This window comes from Rhinoraja longicauda, chromosome 20 (assembly GCF_053455715.1).
Source record: "Rhinoraja longicauda isolate Sanriku21f chromosome 20, sRhiLon1.1, whole genome shotgun sequence".
NCBI classification, from domain to species: Eukaryota; Metazoa; Chordata; class Chondrichthyes; order Rajiformes; family Arhynchobatidae; genus Rhinoraja; species Rhinoraja longicauda.
The window spans coordinates 12579156-12598772 of NC_135972.1; the positions used below are offsets into that span (position 1 = coordinate 12579156).

Consider the following 19617-nt stretch of genomic DNA (forward strand, 5'->3'; position numbering starts at 1 on the left):
AATGTTGGGGGAGTCCAGAACAAGGGGCCACAGTTTAAGAATAAGGGGTAGGCCATTTAGAACTGAGATGAGGAAAAACTTTTTCAGTCAGAGAGTTGTGAATCTGTGGAATTCTCTGCCTCAGAAGGCAGTGGAGGCCAATTCTCTGAATGCATTCAAGAGAGAGCTGGATAGAGCTCTTAAGGATAGCGGAGTCAGGGGGTATGGGGAGAAGGCAGGAACGGGGTACTGATTGAGAATGATCAGCCATGATCACATTGAATGGCGGTGCTGGCTCGAAGGGCCGAATGGCCTCCTCCTGCAACTATTGTTTATTGACACAAATGCTGGCGTAACTCAGTGGATTAGGCAGCATCTCTGGAGAACATGGATCCATGTTCTTCAGAAATGCTGCCTCACCCGCTGAGCTACTCCAGCACTTTATGTCTTTTTGTTTATACCAGCAGTTCTTTGTTCCTACATTAAACACCTTAGGCAGTGTTTAGGACAATAATCCCCAAGGACATCAACACTCTAAGGAATAAAGTATGTACTGGCATCTATTTGTTTATTTAAAAAGTACTGGTTAAGATTATCACCCAATGGCTGGAAAAGGAGAAGAAGCAGAATGAGAAGGGGTAGGAGGATTGATCAAGTTGTGGCTCACACAGGGACGAGTTCTGGATGTGGAGCTTCAGTTGTGCAGATAAATTATTGAACAGTAACAAACCTCTGCATTACCACCCAATCCTTGGCATAGTGGTAAGCAGATCAGGGGTTGATCTTAATGGTTAATCAGATGAGTAGGGTAAGAGTAGTGTACATGACAGGAGTTTTAAATATTGGGCAAGAGTGATCTCTTCCTCCAGATACAGCATCCCGGGGAAAATCTACATGGTCATGGGGAGAACATACAAACTCCGTACAGACAGCACCTGTAATCAGAATCAAACCCAGGTCTATGGCACTATAAGGCAGCAACTCTACCGCTGAGCCACCATGCTGCCCACAGTGTGTTTTCTGGAACAATACCAACTGGGGGAAACAAGTTATTTTAGATCAAGTACTATGTAGAAAGACAGGATATTTAATAACCTCAAAGTAAATTATCCTCTAAGGAAGCATGATTATAACATGCTATGTTAAGTACGATGTGATGTGGTTACGTCCTATACTTAACCAAAACTAGAGAGCTTGAAAGCCCAGTTTGCTGGGATACATTAATTAACTTTAACTTTAAGCAGTAAGGAATGAACACTGAGAAAAGATTTACAGTTGTGATTGACAGAAGTTAAAGATAGAATTAGGTTAAAATATAAAGTGTTACCAAAAAATGGATAAGACTCAGGATTAACAGAGTTCTAAAAATAAAGCTAAACAAACAAATTAATAGAAAACGGAATAAAGAGAAATCTGCAAAAAAAATACAATGCATAGGGCTGCACAGTAGTGTAGCGATTGAGTTACTGCCTTACAGCGCAAGAGACCCAGGTTCCCGATTACGAGTGCTATCTGTACGTAGTTTGTACATTCTCCCTGTGACCATGTGTATGGATACGTAGATAGATGGTTTTTGGTCGGGACACTTCCTCAGATTGATGAAGGGTCCCAACCGAAAATATCATCTATCCACATTTTCCAGGGATGCTGCCTGACCTGCTGTGTTACTCCAGCACTTTGCGTCCTTCTCTGTAAAGCAGCATCTGCAGTTACTTGTTTCTACAAGGATTTTGTCTATATTCTTTGGAATTTAGAAAAATGAGAAATATTTTTAATATAGGAAGATTCTGAAACTTGGCTTCTCTTAGCTCAAGACAATGGAACCAAGTGATATAATCTTAGAAAAGGTGTCAGCCATTTGGAAATGGAGATGAGAAGAAATTCATTCATTCTGAAGATATGAAGCTTTGGAGTTTATGCCCCAGATGTCCATTAGAATCAAGCCTGAAGATGTTCGACCTTGGGGAACAGTGGCAAGGGTTACAGGGATAAGGTAGGAAAGTAAATTAATGTTTCAGCCCAGATCCAATTAAATATTGAAGCATTTCAATGAGCTTCACCCACTCATTCTCTCAACAGTTTAATCTGATGTACCTCCTCCTTTGAAAGCATTCACAAATTGCCAGCCATTCATGACACACTTTTCTACCAACTCTTCAGCCCAAAATCTCCGCCTTCAATTTGCATTTTTGATCTTCTTCCTACCACTATGAAGTGCTGCGGTGCATTCAAAGCAGAATGTGGAAACGCAAGTCATTCTTTTTTGCTGTCGCTGCAGGCAGCAGTGGGCGAAACTTGAGAATGGACAAAAGCAGTCCACTGTTCAAGCTGCTGAGGTTACAGAGGGCAGAACCACGCATTGAAGACTTAGATTGCATATTTATGAATCTTTGCAAACTGAGAATCACGGAAAGAAAAAAAATCAGTCAACGTGTTGTATCATTCTGCAAGTTTTCCATTTTAGGGAAGCTTCACTGTGTCAAATCTTACATGTAAGCTAGAGATGGTAACTGCACAGTCCATTAGATCCATGCTAGCCCTAAAAGGTACATTCATTTCACAGCCAAAGCCCATTCTTGCCTGAGACTCTAAAGCACCTTGCATTACTTTAGTTCTGAAGATATAAGGGATGGCATCTAAAGCTTGGTGATCCGAATGAACACGAGTACCCAATAGTTCTTCTTCCACCCGACAATTATTCCCTGTAACTTAATTCCACCCTTGGACCTCAACTCTCCCATTCCTCCCATCCTGCAGATTCTACACTGACCAACTTCCAATCAGCATGCACATCTGTACAAGGGCTGATTTCAGATCCACTCTGGGAGAACTGTCTTCAATGTTTTTGGACAGAACTGAAGATGCTACCTTTCACAAAAGAGGTTATACTAAGTCCATATCTGGTCTTTTCACATGGACATAAAAGATATTTAGTTTAGTTTACAGATACAGTGCGGGAACAGCCCACTGATTCCACGCCAACTAGCGATCCCCGCACACTAGCACTATCCTACACACACGAGGTACAATTTAACCAAGCCAATTAATCTACAAACCTGTACGTCTTTGGAGTGTGGGAGGAAACCGGAGCACTCGGGGAAAACCCACACAGGTCACAGGGAGAACATACAAACTCCACACAGACAGCACCCATAGTCAGGATCGAACCCAGTCTCTGGTGCTTTAAGGTAGCAACTCTATCCCTGCGCCACCGTGCCGTCCATCTCACTCTCACAGCAATATTACGAGAAAAGCAAAGGAATATTCCTTTACGTCAATATGACTCCCTCCCTCAAACAAAATCATTTGGCAACATCCAACTTTCTTGCTGCTGTTTATGTATATTAAAGCCCCATAAACAGGCTATGTTACAATAATAAATACAGTTCACAAAACTTATTTTATTGCAAAGAACTTCAGGGAAGCACAGATAAAGGAAGATAATGAAAATCAATTTCCTTTTAATAACAAATGATGCCATCTGTAACCATTCCAAATGTGTGATTGGACACAGCAATATTATACTTCGAAAGTAAGACTTACCCACTAAAACTACCACACCTTTTCAGTTGGACAAATGATTCCTGTGACCCTAATCTTGTCTTTCTATTCTCTACTTTCTGCATATCAACACAGTGCAGAAACATTAGATTATTCTACCAATAGTTTAGGCAAAAAATGTGAGGTAAAAGATGCCACAGAGGATAGTAGAATTTTCCCTGGTGTCTGTAAAACATATATTCTTCATTCAACATTATTAAAGGTTATTGATCCAATTGCCATTTGTGGGAGCTTATCAGCACAAAATCTGCTATCATGCATCCTACATTATAATGCAACTACATTTCAAAAGGCACTTCTTTGCTTATGAGGCCCAGTGGGACATAATGAGAATGTGGAATAAACTATTTGCATGAAAAATTCTCTTTTTAATCAGTCAGAAGACCAATATTTAACTGATGACTCCCTTTTAAGCCATTATGCCTAATTACTGTATAGAAAACTAGAGATTTATCAGCTGCAATTGCTTCATTAAACCTACAAGTTAGAGAGACCATATTTCCCTTTGCTGCACAAACTTATGCATTATTTCTATCAAGATTTACACAAGTTGATGCTCAAGAGTAGAATGGATTTGCTTTTAAACTAGAGTTACGACCGTTGACTTACAAGATGGGAGATCTGGGAAATCAAAGTCCCATAACGCTCCTTTTTCAATAAAAAGAAATCAAACACTTGATAGTCACAGAGATAATTTAAAATGAAGTGAACTAAATCAAATTGAGACATTTCAAATGCTAAATTAAGAAATAAGAAAATCAGTATAGATTTTTTTAAATTGCTAACTTTTAGGAAAAAAATTACAATAATTAAATGAAGCTGTTTGAACTTCTTGTCTTTAAATATCGCAGGTATCCTTTCTTTGGTGGTTCTGGTTGTAAATTCTGGCATCAAACTATATTTATATCACTTACCTCTAGTTTCCCTCTCCCCTGACTCTCAGTCTGAAGGGTCTCAACCCAAAATGCCACCTATTCCTTTTCTCCAGTGGTACTGCCTGACCCACAGAGTTACTACAGCATTTTGTGTCTATCGTCTCCATTTATATCAAATATATCTGTATCAGGAAACAGATGAGGCTCTTGTGGGACTGGTGCGACCCATAAATGTATATACACAGTGGTAGTGGATGACAAGTAACTGTCTACACTGATTCACATGTATTCTTCCTGTTCTCAACCCCCAGCCCACCACACCCCTGAACAGCTTCCAGCTGAAGCTTTGCTCTCAGGTACCCTGAACCTTTTGCTGAGGAAGCGCAGCCAAAGTGTCTTATCTGTTGAATTATCTGGAATATAGTTTCCCCAAAGGAGACTATGACTATGCTTGGCCCAACCACACCCAAGTCCCAGACCTCAATTGAGTAATCACACCCAGTTCTCAATGTCAATGTCACACATCTCCAAAGTTCTGGCAAAAACACTGAACAAGCATCAAATCTTAGTAGGTATGAATGAATAGGGTTTGCTATCAGATCCAGATCAACTTTAATCTTCAATAAATCACAAATTTGCAATTATGATTCCTTGTACATTTCTTCAATTTTTGTTCTCAGCTAAGCAGTTTATATTTTCTCATTGCCTCCTGAAATTTCAGTCAATGGAGTATAGCATACCTGATGCATGTATTAAACAAAGGAGTCTATTTGATCAGTCAGCTCCATGCTGCCTCGGCAGAACAATCAATCCTATTCCCTCTCTTTTTTGCTGCAACCCCATCCACAAAATGATTCTCTTGCACATACCCAGCAAATCCCAATTGATTCTTTTTGCTACTTACCTACACCTAGGGGTAATTTACAGTGGTCAATCAACCAGCATGCTTTTTGGATGTGAGAGTAAATTCAGAGCATCCAGTGGAAACACATGCAGTCCAGGCAGGGTAAAAAATACAAAAAATCCCTAAAACTGCAGAGGTCAGGATCGAACCCAGGTCCACAGAGCTGTGAGGCACCAACATAATTCTTGAGCCAGAATGCCACCCTGACTTACCATTTGGATAAGGGACAAGGTTTCTAAACCTAACTGTATTTTTCCCTATTCATTGTATTCCAGGAATTTCAGGTGTGCAAGTTTCTGGAAGTTCCCCTCTATTGATTTAATAGCAACTTAGCACTGAAGGTCAATAGGTGGGGGTTATACTATAATTCTCTCTATTTTAGCCTACTAAGTGGGACCCAATGTCCCACTGTCAATTGCAGGCAGATTGCAAGTGTCAGTTCTTTGACCCCCATCCATTCAAATGGCCCGATGATGCTTATTTGAAATTAGCTGCATGCAACTGGGATTGTTTAGAAATATTCCAGGAAGAAGATAGTAAAAGGCAAAGGAAGCAATTAATTAAAGTATGCCCAACATGGTGAAGTACAACAGAGTGGATAACAACAGCAAATGTCCAGCAGATGCCTACTCTGAGTGACATTAATACCATTAGCAGCTTCCTTCGCACCCTATCTTTGTATTGTTTCATAAAGACCACACACTGCTCCTACTTTCACACTGAATAAAGACATCTAGAGATACAATGCCAACAAGGCACAGAAAAGTCAAATAATGTGAATAAGCAACTCATCGCAAATATTGACCATACTATTTAGTAAATTTTTGCTGTAAAATTTAAAGAGTTAGCACATTCATCACCCATTTTAAAATGAAGTTTTGGAATAGTAGCCAGAATTTTACACACACTGTGTCACCAATGTGAGAGTTGTTAATTTGTGGATCACTCTGCCGTTGATAATCGCTCTCCTTAGACTGTGTGGGATCATAAACTGACACATTCCCGAGTGAGAAATCACACAGATTTATAACACAAACATGCAATTAATTGTCAGGTACTCACGGCTGCAGTTTTACAATCAGATTTTGAAATATTTTAATTATCGAGGACCTTTCCACGCACCTGCGGTGCATCTCAATGTATAAACCTTGGGGGGGGGGGGGGGGGGGGGGGAGAGATAGTTGATTGTGGTGGCAGTCAATGTATCCACTTTGAAGAAAAATAACTAATTATTATGGCAGCCAATTTACAAACGTTGAAGAGAAATTACTCATTATTGTGCCAGTCAATTTAGAAACCTTGAAGAATGAAAACGAATTACTGTGGCAATCAGGCAATTTGGAGAAATTCACCGCACCGTCCAGCCCAATCGTCACCTTGGTTGGGGACACCGCCTCTTTTACATTTTTGATAGAGTAATTAAATGGAAGGAATTGCATCTTCACAGATAGGCATGGCTAGATTTTCCTACAGCTTTAATCCCGCATGCAACTTTGAAAGGTGTTCAAGCGGTACTTAATAACGGATAAAAGCGCGATTGGAATGGGATGAGCAAGGGGACACAAGCCTCACAGGTTGCGGTGCTGCTAACGGCTTTAAGCGCGTGCATTTAGAAGGCATTGCTAATGTCTGTGAGTGGGTTGCTCGGCATTGCACTTACCACGGGCGCGGGTTGTGCAGCGACCGCTTGCAGCTCCTCGCTCCGCACCTGGAGCTCTGGATCCCCGGCACTCGCGCTCCGCCCCCAACCGTCAACACCCCCTCGCGCATTGGCCGCGGGCCGCCTCCGATTGGCTACCCGCGTCGTCAATCAATGGCAGCCGACCTATCAGCTGCGGAATGCGGCGCCGGGGGCGGGACCTGTCGCCGGCCCGCAACGGCCACTCCCGATTGGCTCAATGAGCCGTCAATCATGGGCGCGGCGGCCAACCGGCGTGGCGCTGCGGCGGCCGGGGGCAGGACCTGACGGCTCTGCTCCCGCCTTCTCGCTGCGGCAGCGGCTGCACCAGCATCAGCGCCCCGGACCGGGGCAGCCGCAGTGCGAGGCAGCAGCACCGCCACCCGCCCCACCCTCACTGTCACGGCCCCTGTCATCTTGTTGCGCTACCGTCAACCTCCCTAACCGGGCTCTTACCCACATTGCAGCCCTCACCTCCTTCTGCTCACAACTCCCACCTCTTCAACACCCTCTTCCAGCCACTTACCCATCCATGCAACACACCTATCCCGGTCCAGGGCTCTTTGCAGAAGTCCTCCCGTCCTTTGCATCAGCACCGCTCCCTTGCACCAGTCCTTCCCCTTTCCTCGACCCGGTGCTGGCAGTCGGCAAGTGGGTGTAGTTCACCTACTGTGCATGAGAGCGGAATGCAGGGCAGCCCCTTTAAAACCCAGCCGCCTCCCTCCTTCCCCAGTGGCACCTGCACTGCGGTCAAACCTCGGAGAGGAGTGCAGTCTCCTACTCGCCCCCCCACAGCAACACATATGTACCAGTCATACCGACCCCAAAAGAAATGTTCGGTTTATTTGTGCGTGTATATTTATATATTGCAGCAATGCCGCCCTCCAGGAATATCAACCCACTTTTCAAGCCGCAGTTACTTCAGAGTCCCTGGAGATCACAGTGGGGAGTCGGTTGTCCAAAAGTTGCAGTGGCGGGCGCTTTACAGGGGCGATGGTGGGAGCATTAAGTCATTCTCGCACTCTGCACCCTGGGAGAGAGAGAGAACAATAGATCAGACCGTGTAAAAGCAGTACTCTTGCCAGAATACAGGCAAGATGGTAATTGTATCACAGCAACATGTTGCCAGGAGCTACACCAGTGAGGATACAAAAGGACACAAAGTGCTGGAGTACCTCAGCGGGTCAGGCAGCATCATTGGGGAACATGGATAGGTATCACAAAATGCTGGAGTAACTCAGCAGGTCAGGCAGCATCTAGGAGAGAGGGAATGGGTGACGTTTCGGGTCGAGACCCTTCAGAAAAAGGCTCCCGATTCAAAACATCACCTATCCATGTTCTCTAAGGGTTAATATTGATTTCTCTACTTTCAAGTAACCCTGACATTCCCTCTCTCTCCGTCCCTCCCCCACCCAAGTTGCCCTGTTAGTTTCACATTATCACCCACATTATCACAGCCTACAATGGACCATTGTGGGCTCCAGATTTCCTGGGTCATTGGTGTCATCTCAGATTTGTTCTGTATCCTTTCATACCCCTCCCTAGTTTCTCTCTCCCCTGAATTTCTGTCTGAAGAAGGGTCTCGACTCGAAACATCACCTGTTCCTTTTCGCCAGAGATGCCGCCTGACCCGTTGAGTTACTCCAGCATTTTGCACCTATCTCCAAGGATACTGACTGACCTGCTGAGTTCCTCCAGCACTTTGTGTCCTTTTGTGAAAACCAGCATCTGCAGTTCCTTGTTTCTCCAGAGAGGACACATCCGGGGCAAAGCTGCCCATCTTGAGAAAACAATGTACAGGCATTGGCATTTTACTGCCCGGATGCAGGTAAATGATGCTCAACATTATAATGGGCATACATTAAGAGCACACAGAAATCCTATGTTCGTATCAGAATGCACATACAACCTTACAAACGGCACTTCCATCCACTCACCCCCATTGACTGATACCTGCTCCATCTGTGAAAGGATTTGCATTTTCAACATTGGCCTCATCAGCCACCTGACAACATACAGATCCGGACAGGAAGCAGATCATCCATGATCCAATGGTACTGCTTGGGTAGATAATTAGCATAACCATTGAAACTGAACCTCTAAAATGTTACTTTAAACTTTGCCCATGAAATCACCTTGTCATTTGGTGAGGGAATTATAAAATTATGAGAGGCATAAATAAGGTTGGAAATGTCAAAGACCAGTGAGAATAATTTTAAGATGAGAGGGGCAGATTTTAAAAGAGATGTACAGCGGTAGGTTTTTTTTACACAGAGTGGTAGGTGCCTGGAATGCACAGCAGGGGTGGTGGTGGAAGCAAATATGATATGTTTCTAAGAGGCTGATAAGATGGGCATGTAAATATGCGGAGAATGGAGCAATATGGATCATGTTCAAGCAGATGAGATTCATTTACTTTGGCATCGCATTCAACACAGACAGGATGTGCCAAAGCACCTGATGGAGTGCTGCACTTTTCTATGTTCTATATGGATGTAACAGACATCTGTTCACGTAGGTACCTGGGCAAAGGAATCAGTCTTTTAACCCCTTGAGCCTGTTTCTCCACTTAATGAGACCATTCACACATACAGTAGAGAAACAGACGCTTTAGCTCCTCAAATCCATGTTGATAACTAAGCACCCCTTTACTTTAATTCTACATTATTCTCATTTTAATTCCAAAACATTCCCTTCAACTCCTCCCCGGTTTCTACCACTCACCTACATACTCAGGGAAATTTACAGCAGCCTATTAACCTACCAATCTGCATGTCTTTAGAATGTTTGCAGCTTATCTGGAGTTTGTAGTGTTCAATCTTGGACAATACAGCTCACCCCCTCTATGACACACTGGTCAACCTGAGGAGCACCTTCAGCAACAGACTGGTTCCACCAAGATGCAGCACAGAACGCCACAGGAGATCCTTTTTCCATGTGGCTATCAAACTGTACAACTCCTCCCCTTTCTGTCGTGGGGTAGACTGACTTTTAGAGGCAGTGACTCCTGTTGATCCCTTTGATGGTGGGGAGGTCAGTACCCATGATGGACTAGGCAGTGTTCACCACTTTTTGCAATCTTCTTCATTTCTGGACATCCAGTCATTCTGCTTTCCACTGTACACCTGTAGAAGTTCAAAAGAGTATTCGTTGACATACCAAATCTCCTCAATCTTCATTTTGCCTCCACCACCACTCCTGGCAGCAAATTCCAGGCACCCACCACTCTTTTGGGGAAAAAAATTGCTCCGTACATCTTTAAACCTTGCCCTTCTTGGCAATCGCATTGAATGGCGGTGCTGGCTCGAAGGGCTGAATGGCCTACTCCTGCACCTATTGTCTATTGTCTATTAAAGCTATGTCCTCTAGTCTTTGATGTTTTCACCCTGAGAAAAAAAGGTTCTGTCGACCCTATCTATGCCTCTCATAATTTAATATATTTCTTTCACCAAATGACTTGATTATTTCATTGGCACTTTCATTGTACAGCTTTTTCTTTAAATTGAATTCAAATTTAAAATTTCAAACTGCTACTGGGACCTTGCATTTTCCAGGTTATTAGTTCAGTAATATAACCATTATGCTGCCATGCCATCGTTACAGGTTCTGTATCTTAGCAACCAGTAGTCGAGAGTTCAGGATTAAGCATTTGGCAAGAAACAGAATCAGTGAGATATCTTGCCATGGCAACAAAGGATGAACTAGTTCTGAGGAGTGATGGTACCTTCCAATGTTTTGTCTTGGAGCTTTCTTTTTATACAATGTAGCTCATTTGAGCTGGCCACTGGATACTGCAAATACAGTAGGTAAGGAGGTGTGATTAGAATGAATGGGGAAGGCATCTTTCCACTAGTGGGAGAGTCTAGGACCCAAGGCAATGGCCTCAAGATAAAAGAACATACCTTTGGGAAGGGGATGAGGAGGAATTTCTTTGGACAGAGGGTGATGAATCTGTGGAATTCATTGCCACAGAAGGCTGTGGAGGCCAAGTCAATGGATATTTTTAAGGCAGAGATTGAAAGATTCTTGATTAGTATGGGTGTCAGGGGTTATGGGGAGAAGGCAGGAGAATGGGATTGAGAGGGAAAGATTGATCAGTCATGATGGATTGGCGGAATAGACCTGTTGGGCTAAATGGCCTAATTCTATTCCTATCACTTATGAACTTCTGTAAAACCACCATAAAACTCAATGTGTGTTGATGTGCACACATGCACATCTAGTAATCCCATAAGAAAGAATAACAGGAGTAGGTCATTCAACCCCTTGAGCCTGTTCCACCATTCAGTAGGGTCATAGCTGATCTTCTACGTAACCTCGATTTCTTCCACTTTCCCCATATCCCTAATTTTCCTCTGATGCCCACAAATTTGTCTTAAATGAATCAGTGACTAACAACCCAGAGCCATCCTGAGTAAGCAATTAAAAAAATGCACCACATTCTATGTTAACTCATTTTTCTCATTTCCAAATGGCCAATCTTTAGACTGACCACTAGACCTCAACTCCTCTAACTTGCTCATATTTATCCTGCAGAACCCTCCAATAATTTTCTTGTAAACTCTTGCGAATTGTGTGCAGTTTTGGTCTCCTAATTTGAGGAAGGACGTCCTTGCTATTGAGGCAGTGCAGCATAAGTTCACGAGGTTAATCCCTGGGATGGATGGACTGTCATTTGAGTAAAGATTGGAAAGACTGGGCTTGTATTCACTGGAGTTCAGAAGGACGAGAGGGGATCTTATAGAGACATATAAAATTATAAAAGGACTGGACAAGCTAGATGCAGGAAAAATGTTCCCAATGTTGGGGGAGTCCTGAACCAGGGGCCACAGTCTAAAAATAAAGGGGAGGCCATTTAAAACTGAGGTGAGAAGAAACTTTATCACCCAGAGAGTTGTGAATTTGTGGAATTCTCTGCCACAGAAGGCAGTGGAGGCCAATTCACTGGATGAATTTAAAAGAGAGTTGGATAGAGCTCGAGGGGCTAGTGGAATCAGGGGATATGGGGAGAAGGCAGGCACAGGTTACTGATTGTGGATGATCAGCCATGATCACAATGAATGGCGGTGCTGGCTTGAAAGGCCAAATGGCCTCCTCCTGCACCGATTTTCTATGTTTCTATGAATAAAGGACTAGCCCACTCAATCCTTCCTCATAAAATGGACCTACCATACCCGTAACCAACCTGATGTATTTTCATTGTACTCCACACGTATTTTCTTCTCCAGACAGCATACCAAAACTGTACACAATGCTCCATGCGTGGTCCCATGAAAGGCAGATATAATTGTAGGAAGACATCTTTCGCTTGCAGTAAGGACCTACATACCTTTGGTCTTTCTAATTGACTGCTGCACCAGTGTATTAGCTCGCAGTAATTTGTTCAGGTTATGGTTTAGGTTTAGGTTTATTATTGTCACATGTACAATACATAAATACAATCAAGCAAACTCAAGAAGATAGATAGAGCAAAGGGGAAGAAACAAAGTGCAGAATATAGCATGGGGGTAATGGATGGATGTGAATCAGACAGTACCCAAGCTTATAGAAGTATGCAAGGATGCCCACTATCCTTTGAGTATCAACATTATACACAGCTATTTTGCTTTTATATTCCAAGATAGATAACTTAGATTTTTTCACATTTCTCAGATTTATATTTTTCATATGCAGCACATGCACATTTTTCTTCGCTTCGAACATCCCTTTGAAATCTCTTAACATTCTCATCAATATTCACATTCCCATTTAGTTTTGTGTCATGAGTAAACTTGAAAATATTACATTTGATTCCCCTCAACCAAATTATTTAAAAGATGAAGAATAGTTTGAGGTCCAAGCACAGATCCCTGCAGAAGCTCCCAAGCCACAGCCTATCTACCTGAGAAGGAACTATTTATGTAAGAAGGACCTGCAGATACTGGTTTAAACCGAAGATAGACACAAAAAGCTGGAGTAACTCAGCATCTCTAGAGAAAGGAAATGGGTGATGTTTCGGGTCGAGACTCTTTTTCAGACCTTCTTCCGAAGAAGGGTTTCAACTTGAAACGTTACCTATTCCTTTTCTCCAAGGAACTATTTATTCCAATTTTGTTTTCTGTTTACCAATCTAATTCTCAATCCAAACTGTTACACTGTCCCTAATTCCATATACTCCATCCTTGTTTATCAACCTCTTGCATGGGACCTTATTGATTGTCTGAAAATCCAATACAACATATCCTTGTACTCACCCTCATCCACTGCCACTTTCAGGAACTTCTGGGTCTCAAGATCCCTCTGTACATCATTCCTGCTTGGAGTCTTGCCATTAATTATATACTTGTACTATTGTATAATTCTATACTTTCCCCTTATATTTGACCTCCCAAAGTGCAACACCTCATACTTGCCCAGTTCAATCTCCCTCCCTCTGCCATTCTCCACTCATATATGTAACTGATCTGAATCCCGCTGTATCCTTCAATAGCCTTCCTCAATGTCCAGCAATTTTGGTGTCATCTGCAAACTGTTCTGAGTCCAAACTACCAAGTTACCATGGATCTCATGCATCGTAATCTTCGAGATCAGCCTACCATGTAGATAATATCCACTGCCCTGCCCTCACCTTCATAGCTACCTCTGAAAATTCAATTGTTCATAGGACTCGACCTGCTGTGGATAAAGCCATGCTGACTGTTCTTAATTATCCCATTTTCTTCCAAAGGCGAGCATATCCTGTCCCAGGGAATCCTCTTGAAAAACTTCCCTGCCACTGACGTAAGACTCCCTGGCCTATAATTTCCTGTACAATCTCTACTTACCTTCTTAAACAAGAGAACAAGAGAACAATATTAACTACTTTCCAATTGGCTAGGATCTTGCCTGTGGCTAAAGATCTCCATCAAAGCCCCAGCAATCTCCTCTCTTGCCTCTCTCAATAACCCGTGATAGATCCTATCAGGCCCTGGGGATTTATTCACTTCAAGGCTCTTCAAAAGCCCCATCACTACCTCGTTCTTGATCTCAAAGTAGTATATTAGTATACTCTGATCTCAATATCTTCCGTCCTTAGTGAATACAGATGCAAAGTACTCGTTTAATATCTCACGTACATCATCTGACAGCAAGCATACATTCAGCTGATATTTTCAGCATTTTCTGCTTTTAACTCAGTTTTCCAGCATCTGCAGAGTCATGCAGCATGGAAACACCCCTTTGGCCTAACAAGTCTGTACTAACTATCAAGCACCAAAGTTTACACTAATTCCTCTCTAACCCATTTTTATTCCACCCACAACAACTGCCCCACTCACCTGCACACTGGGATCAATTTGCAGTGGTTAATTAACATACCAACCCACTAATTTTGATGTGAGATAAAACATCAACAACACCAGAAGTCAGGATTGAACTGGAGTCACTGGATCCGTGAGGCAGCAACGCTACTAACTACTGTGCTGCAGTTAATTTGATTTTCCGTTTCCGAAGGAACTGTGTTTTAACTCCAAAGGGAAAAGAATAGAGAAAATAACTGTTTTATTTGTGTACATTATTCGCCACAATAAAACATTAATTAGATTGTATTAGTGAGATAATTAGATAATACTCACAGAAATGGGACTTAAGGGCATGATGTAGTATTGAGAAAATATGCTTTGTCAGCCTGAGACACAATTCTTATTTATTAATGTTGGACACAGATTAATCAATGAGCAAACTCTCTGCTGTTTATGGGCCCTTGCTATGTACAAAATGGCTCCCACATTCATGCACCACTCTCAGGAACTATTGTTCAAAAATATTTATTTTATTTTACTTTATTTTATTTTTTCTTATTTAATTAGTTTTATTGTGCAAAGAATTCTGAGACATAATGTAAGATCTTTCTTTTTAACTGTCAGGATTTTAGCAGGTGAATAAAATCAAACCAGAGGTATGTAGCCTCATGTAAAGGTATTAAAGGAAGCTATTGGATCAGAGCGGAGCTAATTCATAATTGAAGTCTCAAATGGATTGCAGATTAAAGTGTAAGCTGCTTTATTAAAATCCCATGAAATGTCAAGTTACTAAAATTGATTCAAACAAATGATCTTTCTTGACAAAGACAATTAATACTGAAAAAAATGGAACAGCTAAAAATAGAAAGTGAGATTTGCATTTATATAACACCTTTCACATCCCTCTCAGAGTGTTCCAGGGCTTTCAGCCAATTCATTATTTTTTAAATTTAAGCTGCCAAACCAAGCTGCCGATTTGTAAACTGTATGCTTCAACGAAGAGCAAAGTAGTAATGGCATGATCATTTGTATCAGAATTGCCAGTGGTGATAAACATTGGCTTAGGGACAGGGAATAGCCTTCTTAGTCTTGTTTGAAATAGGACCTTTGTATCTTTACTATCCAGTTGTGTGATCAATCAGATCTGGTCAGAAAAGCAGTACCATTGACAGAATAGCTCTCTTTCATGCCTGCAATACTAATTATGGGGTTCTTGCTGAAACAAGGAACTGTTGTTGTTGATCCCGGGTCTCTGGTGCTGTATGGCAGCAACTCTACTGCTGCATCACTGTGCCTCCCTATTGTTAAGGCTCTCTGTTAAGGCTGCAAAAGAGAATATTTTCTCCAGTTAAACATTCTTCAATCTTCATTATCAAAACTACAAGCTGCCCAATCCATCAAAGTGCCAGTTGCCAGCATAGCAGGCGGATGCGATAGTTGTACTTCCATTCACACTGTTGTATAAAGATTAAAACTTAACCCAGCATTGAAATCCTTTGTTACATCAGTGAGCTAACAAAGAGCTTGGAAACATTCATGAAGCTATTGAATTTGCTTCTTAAGCTCACAAATGAATCAAACTGCAGTATTGAACTCCCATGTTCGAGTTCCCAATGAATCTATAGTAAGAAAAAAAAGTTAGCTCTTTAATTTCACTCCATATCAGAAGCACTCCATTAGACATCTGCTGAGATCACATTTGTTCTAATTTCTTAAATAATATTTTTCTGTGTGCTATTTCATTCATTGATTCTTTCCTTCAACTTATTTCCAACAATTAGCTACAACACTGTATATTTCTATTTTGAATAATGACTTTATAGTTTTGGAAGCTAGTCCCTGAGAAATGCTAATTATTCCATGATAATCAGCTCACTGTGAACATTCCGAAGAATAAAACAACATTATTTTTCCTCCAATTTGTTCCCCTTTTTACCCCTCCTTATACGATCTAATTAAGCTGCCGTGCCACAGATCCAGCATCGATTGGTTGTTGGAAGTGACGAAGATTAAATATGTTAGAGGATTCATTTATCCAGAGATTATGACGGCTTGCTGACTTACTTTTAATCTATTTTTCCTGATACTAAATCACTGTACACAATCAATGTACCTTCATTATATAACAGAGCATGCATCTTGTGATAACTGACCTCAACAATGCTTCAATTGGCAGCATTCTTGTCCAACTCCAGAGACTAAAGCTGCAGCCTCTAATCCCATTCCCAAAATTTGAATAATAAATTGGCACTGATAATCATGTGTGATATTAAGAGTACCTCACTTAAAATAATGATGATAATAAAATAATGGTGAGAATAATGGAGAAATATATAATTAAAATAATGGAGAAATAATGTTGATTGGATGTTTCTGCAACAGTTGTTCCAAATAACAATGAAGAAATATTAACATGACTTTGACCTTAGAATGTTCCAAAGTGCTTTACTGCATTAAAGTGCATTCTGAAGTGTTGTGACTGTTGCAATGTAGGAAATGCGGTCGCACAATTTGCACACTGAAAGATCCCACAAACAATAATTCCATAATGACCAGATAACCTGAGTTTGACATTGAATTCAAACATTGGTTTACTTTGTAGGGTAACATTGTCAAATCAGTCAAGAGCAGGAATAAGGATAGACACAAAATGCTGGAGTAACTCAGCAGGACAGGCAGCATCTCTGGAGAGGAGGATATGGCGTTTCGGGTTGAGACCATCAGTCTGAAGAAGGGTCTCGACCTCAAACGTCACCCATTCCTTCTCCCCAGAGATGCTGCCTGTGCCACTGAGTTACTCCAGCATTTTGTGTCTATCTTTGGTTTAAACCAGCATCTGCTGTTCCTTCAGACACAGTAGGAATAAGTTCGTCACTGTATTTTTTGATTTCCCACACTATTGCAGGAGTGCACACATCCAGTGTCAAATGTATTGTTAATGGTATAAACCTGTCAGTAAAGTTCAGTTACAATTCTTACCGAGAAAAGTAAAACGCCTTTGTAAGGAGAACCCACAAAAGACGTGAAATATTCCACAATGTATAATTGGACAGGCAGTCATTCCACTCTGAAGGAAATTCATTGTGTGAAGCATTTTGAGATGCTCTGCTGTGAAGCGGAAGTATTATTATCATTTAAGAGCAGATCTGTCGTGGGGTTGCTCAAGGTGGCCCAGGGTGATAGCAGCAGTGTTATTAGTGCATTTCTCAGGAAACCTAATGAAAATGATAGCAAATGCATGAAATATTATTATTGTACTAATGTCAATCTAATTTTCCCAAATGCTTAGGACACTGAAAAATCTCATTGAACAGACTGAACTGGGTTGGATAATTGGTCATCAAAGATGATCTTTGATGCACTTTTGGCCAAGAGCTACCTTATGGGATTCTATAGCTGAAACCCTCACATTCTATTCACAGTGGTGACAGGAGAATGTGTTTGTTTATGTGAGAGGTTGGAGGTACAAATCCTGTGACAGTACCCACACTGTTACTCCAGTCAGCGATCAGGAACTGCTATACCTTTGGGAATGCTGACTAATGAACAAGGCATTGAAGCCCTATATGTTCTCTAATGTTAATTTGAAAGCGTTCAGGGCATTAGATAGAACATAGAACAGTACAACACAGGTACAGGCTCTTTGGCCCACAATGTCTGTGCTGAACATGGTTAAACTATTCTCCTCTTCCTGCATGTGATCCATAACTTTCATTCCCTTCATATCCATGTGCCGTCAGTATATATAATTCCTGCAGAACGAAACTTCCCGCCAATATTCAATGCTGATCACAAAACTTCCCGCCAATATTCAATGCTCAATCAACATCAGCGAAGAAATCATAAGATCATAAGAGATAGGAGCAGAATTAGGCCGTCAAGTCTACTCAGCCATTAAATCATGGCTGATCCATCCCTCCCTCCTAACCCCATTCTCCTGCTTTCTCCCCAAAACCTCTGACACTTGTGCTAATCAAGAATAGGTGTTACTATTTGATTGCTGTTTGGAGGAGTTTGGTGGAAATCAATGGGTGCTCCATTTCCAATGTTGTAACGATGATTATGCATCAGAATTGCAGTAAACTGATAATCTGGCATCCAATCCTTCAGAAATCTTGATGGTTCAGCAGTACGGAGTCAGTTTGGTAACTGGGGCACAAGTAAAGAAAGTTTGTCTGGGAAATGAATGCAAGTTGCCAGAGTCCAGTTGATCAGCGATGATAGTTTAAGAAAATAACTGCAGATGCCGGTACAAATCGAAGGTATTTATTCACAAAATGCTGGAGTAACTCAGCAGGTCAGGCAGCATCTCAGGAGAAGGAATGGGCGACGTTCCGGGTCGAGACCTGCGATGATAGTTTGCTCATTAGTTTGGAGTATGAGCTGTGCTACTGAGCGCAAGTAGGATGTGCAGCCAGAACCAAGCTCCAGAGTCCTCATATATTTCCCACCCAGAACATCAGAGTTATACTGAACGTCATTGGGTTGTTCTGGTCATCATGTTATAGGAAAGATGTTAAGTTAGAAAGTGTGCATAGAAGATTTACAAGGATTTTGCCTGGACTCGTGGGTCTGAGCTAAAGGGAGAGATTGAGCAGGCTGGGACTCTATACCCCAGAGCACAGGAGGATGTGAGAACCCTTGCTCAATGGAGCTGGGCTTTTGTAGGGAAACACTGGTCCATGCTTTCTTTATCAGTCAATAGTCATTGGAGTTCAGAAGAGTGATCAGTGATCTTAATACAACACAAAAGATTCTGAGAATGATTGTCGATTTGTACACTGTGAAGATGTTTGCTTCAAGAGTTAAGTCAAGTGTTTTATTGCCACACTTCCCAAAACTGAAGAATTAAATTCTTACGTGCAGCAGCTCAACAGATATGTAAATTGCTTTGTAAACATCATAATAAACAACCATAAAGAAGTTCAGTATATATATTTTTTAAAGTGCAAAGACAAAAATGATAAAAACAATGCCCCCAAGTCTATGTAGTTCAGATCTTAGTTGGAAGTTGCAGTGTTTAATAGCCTAATGGTTGTTCGGAATAAGCTGCTCCTGAACCTGGACATTACAGTTTTCTGGCTCCTATACCTTCTTAATGATAACGGGAGTGAAATGAAAGTGGGTCTGATGATGCTGCCTGCCTTCTTGAAGCAGCGACTCCTATAGATCCCTTCGATGGTGAGGTCAGTTTACCTGTGATGGACTAGTATCGAGATCTAGAAGGGGTATTGAGAACTGGGGCATAGTTCTAGAATAAGATCCACCCATTTAAACTGGATGTGAGGAGAAATGTCTTCTCTCAAACGGCAGTAAAACTTTGGAATTCTCTGTCACAGAAAGCTGTGGAACGGAGTCATT

General features: G+C 41.6%; 1 protein-coding gene across 5 annotated transcripts in view; it reads right to left on the reverse strand.

Moving 5' to 3' along the window:
* LOC144603565 (contactin-1-like) overlaps positions 1-7647 on the reverse strand; it is a 421240-nt gene extending 413593 nt beyond the window's left edge. For 3 of the 5 annotated variants that reach the window (XM_078416958.1, XM_078416949.1, XM_078416953.1), the window contains exon 1: positions 6980-7071. The gene's annotated coding sequence lies outside the window, so the exon portion shown is untranslated. Of the gene's footprint in view, positions 1-6979; positions 7098-7523 lie in introns of those variants that run through there. The other 2 variants (XM_078416950.1, XM_078416955.1) reach the window with 2 other exon arrangements.
* Positions 7648-19617: the final 11970 nt, after the last annotated feature.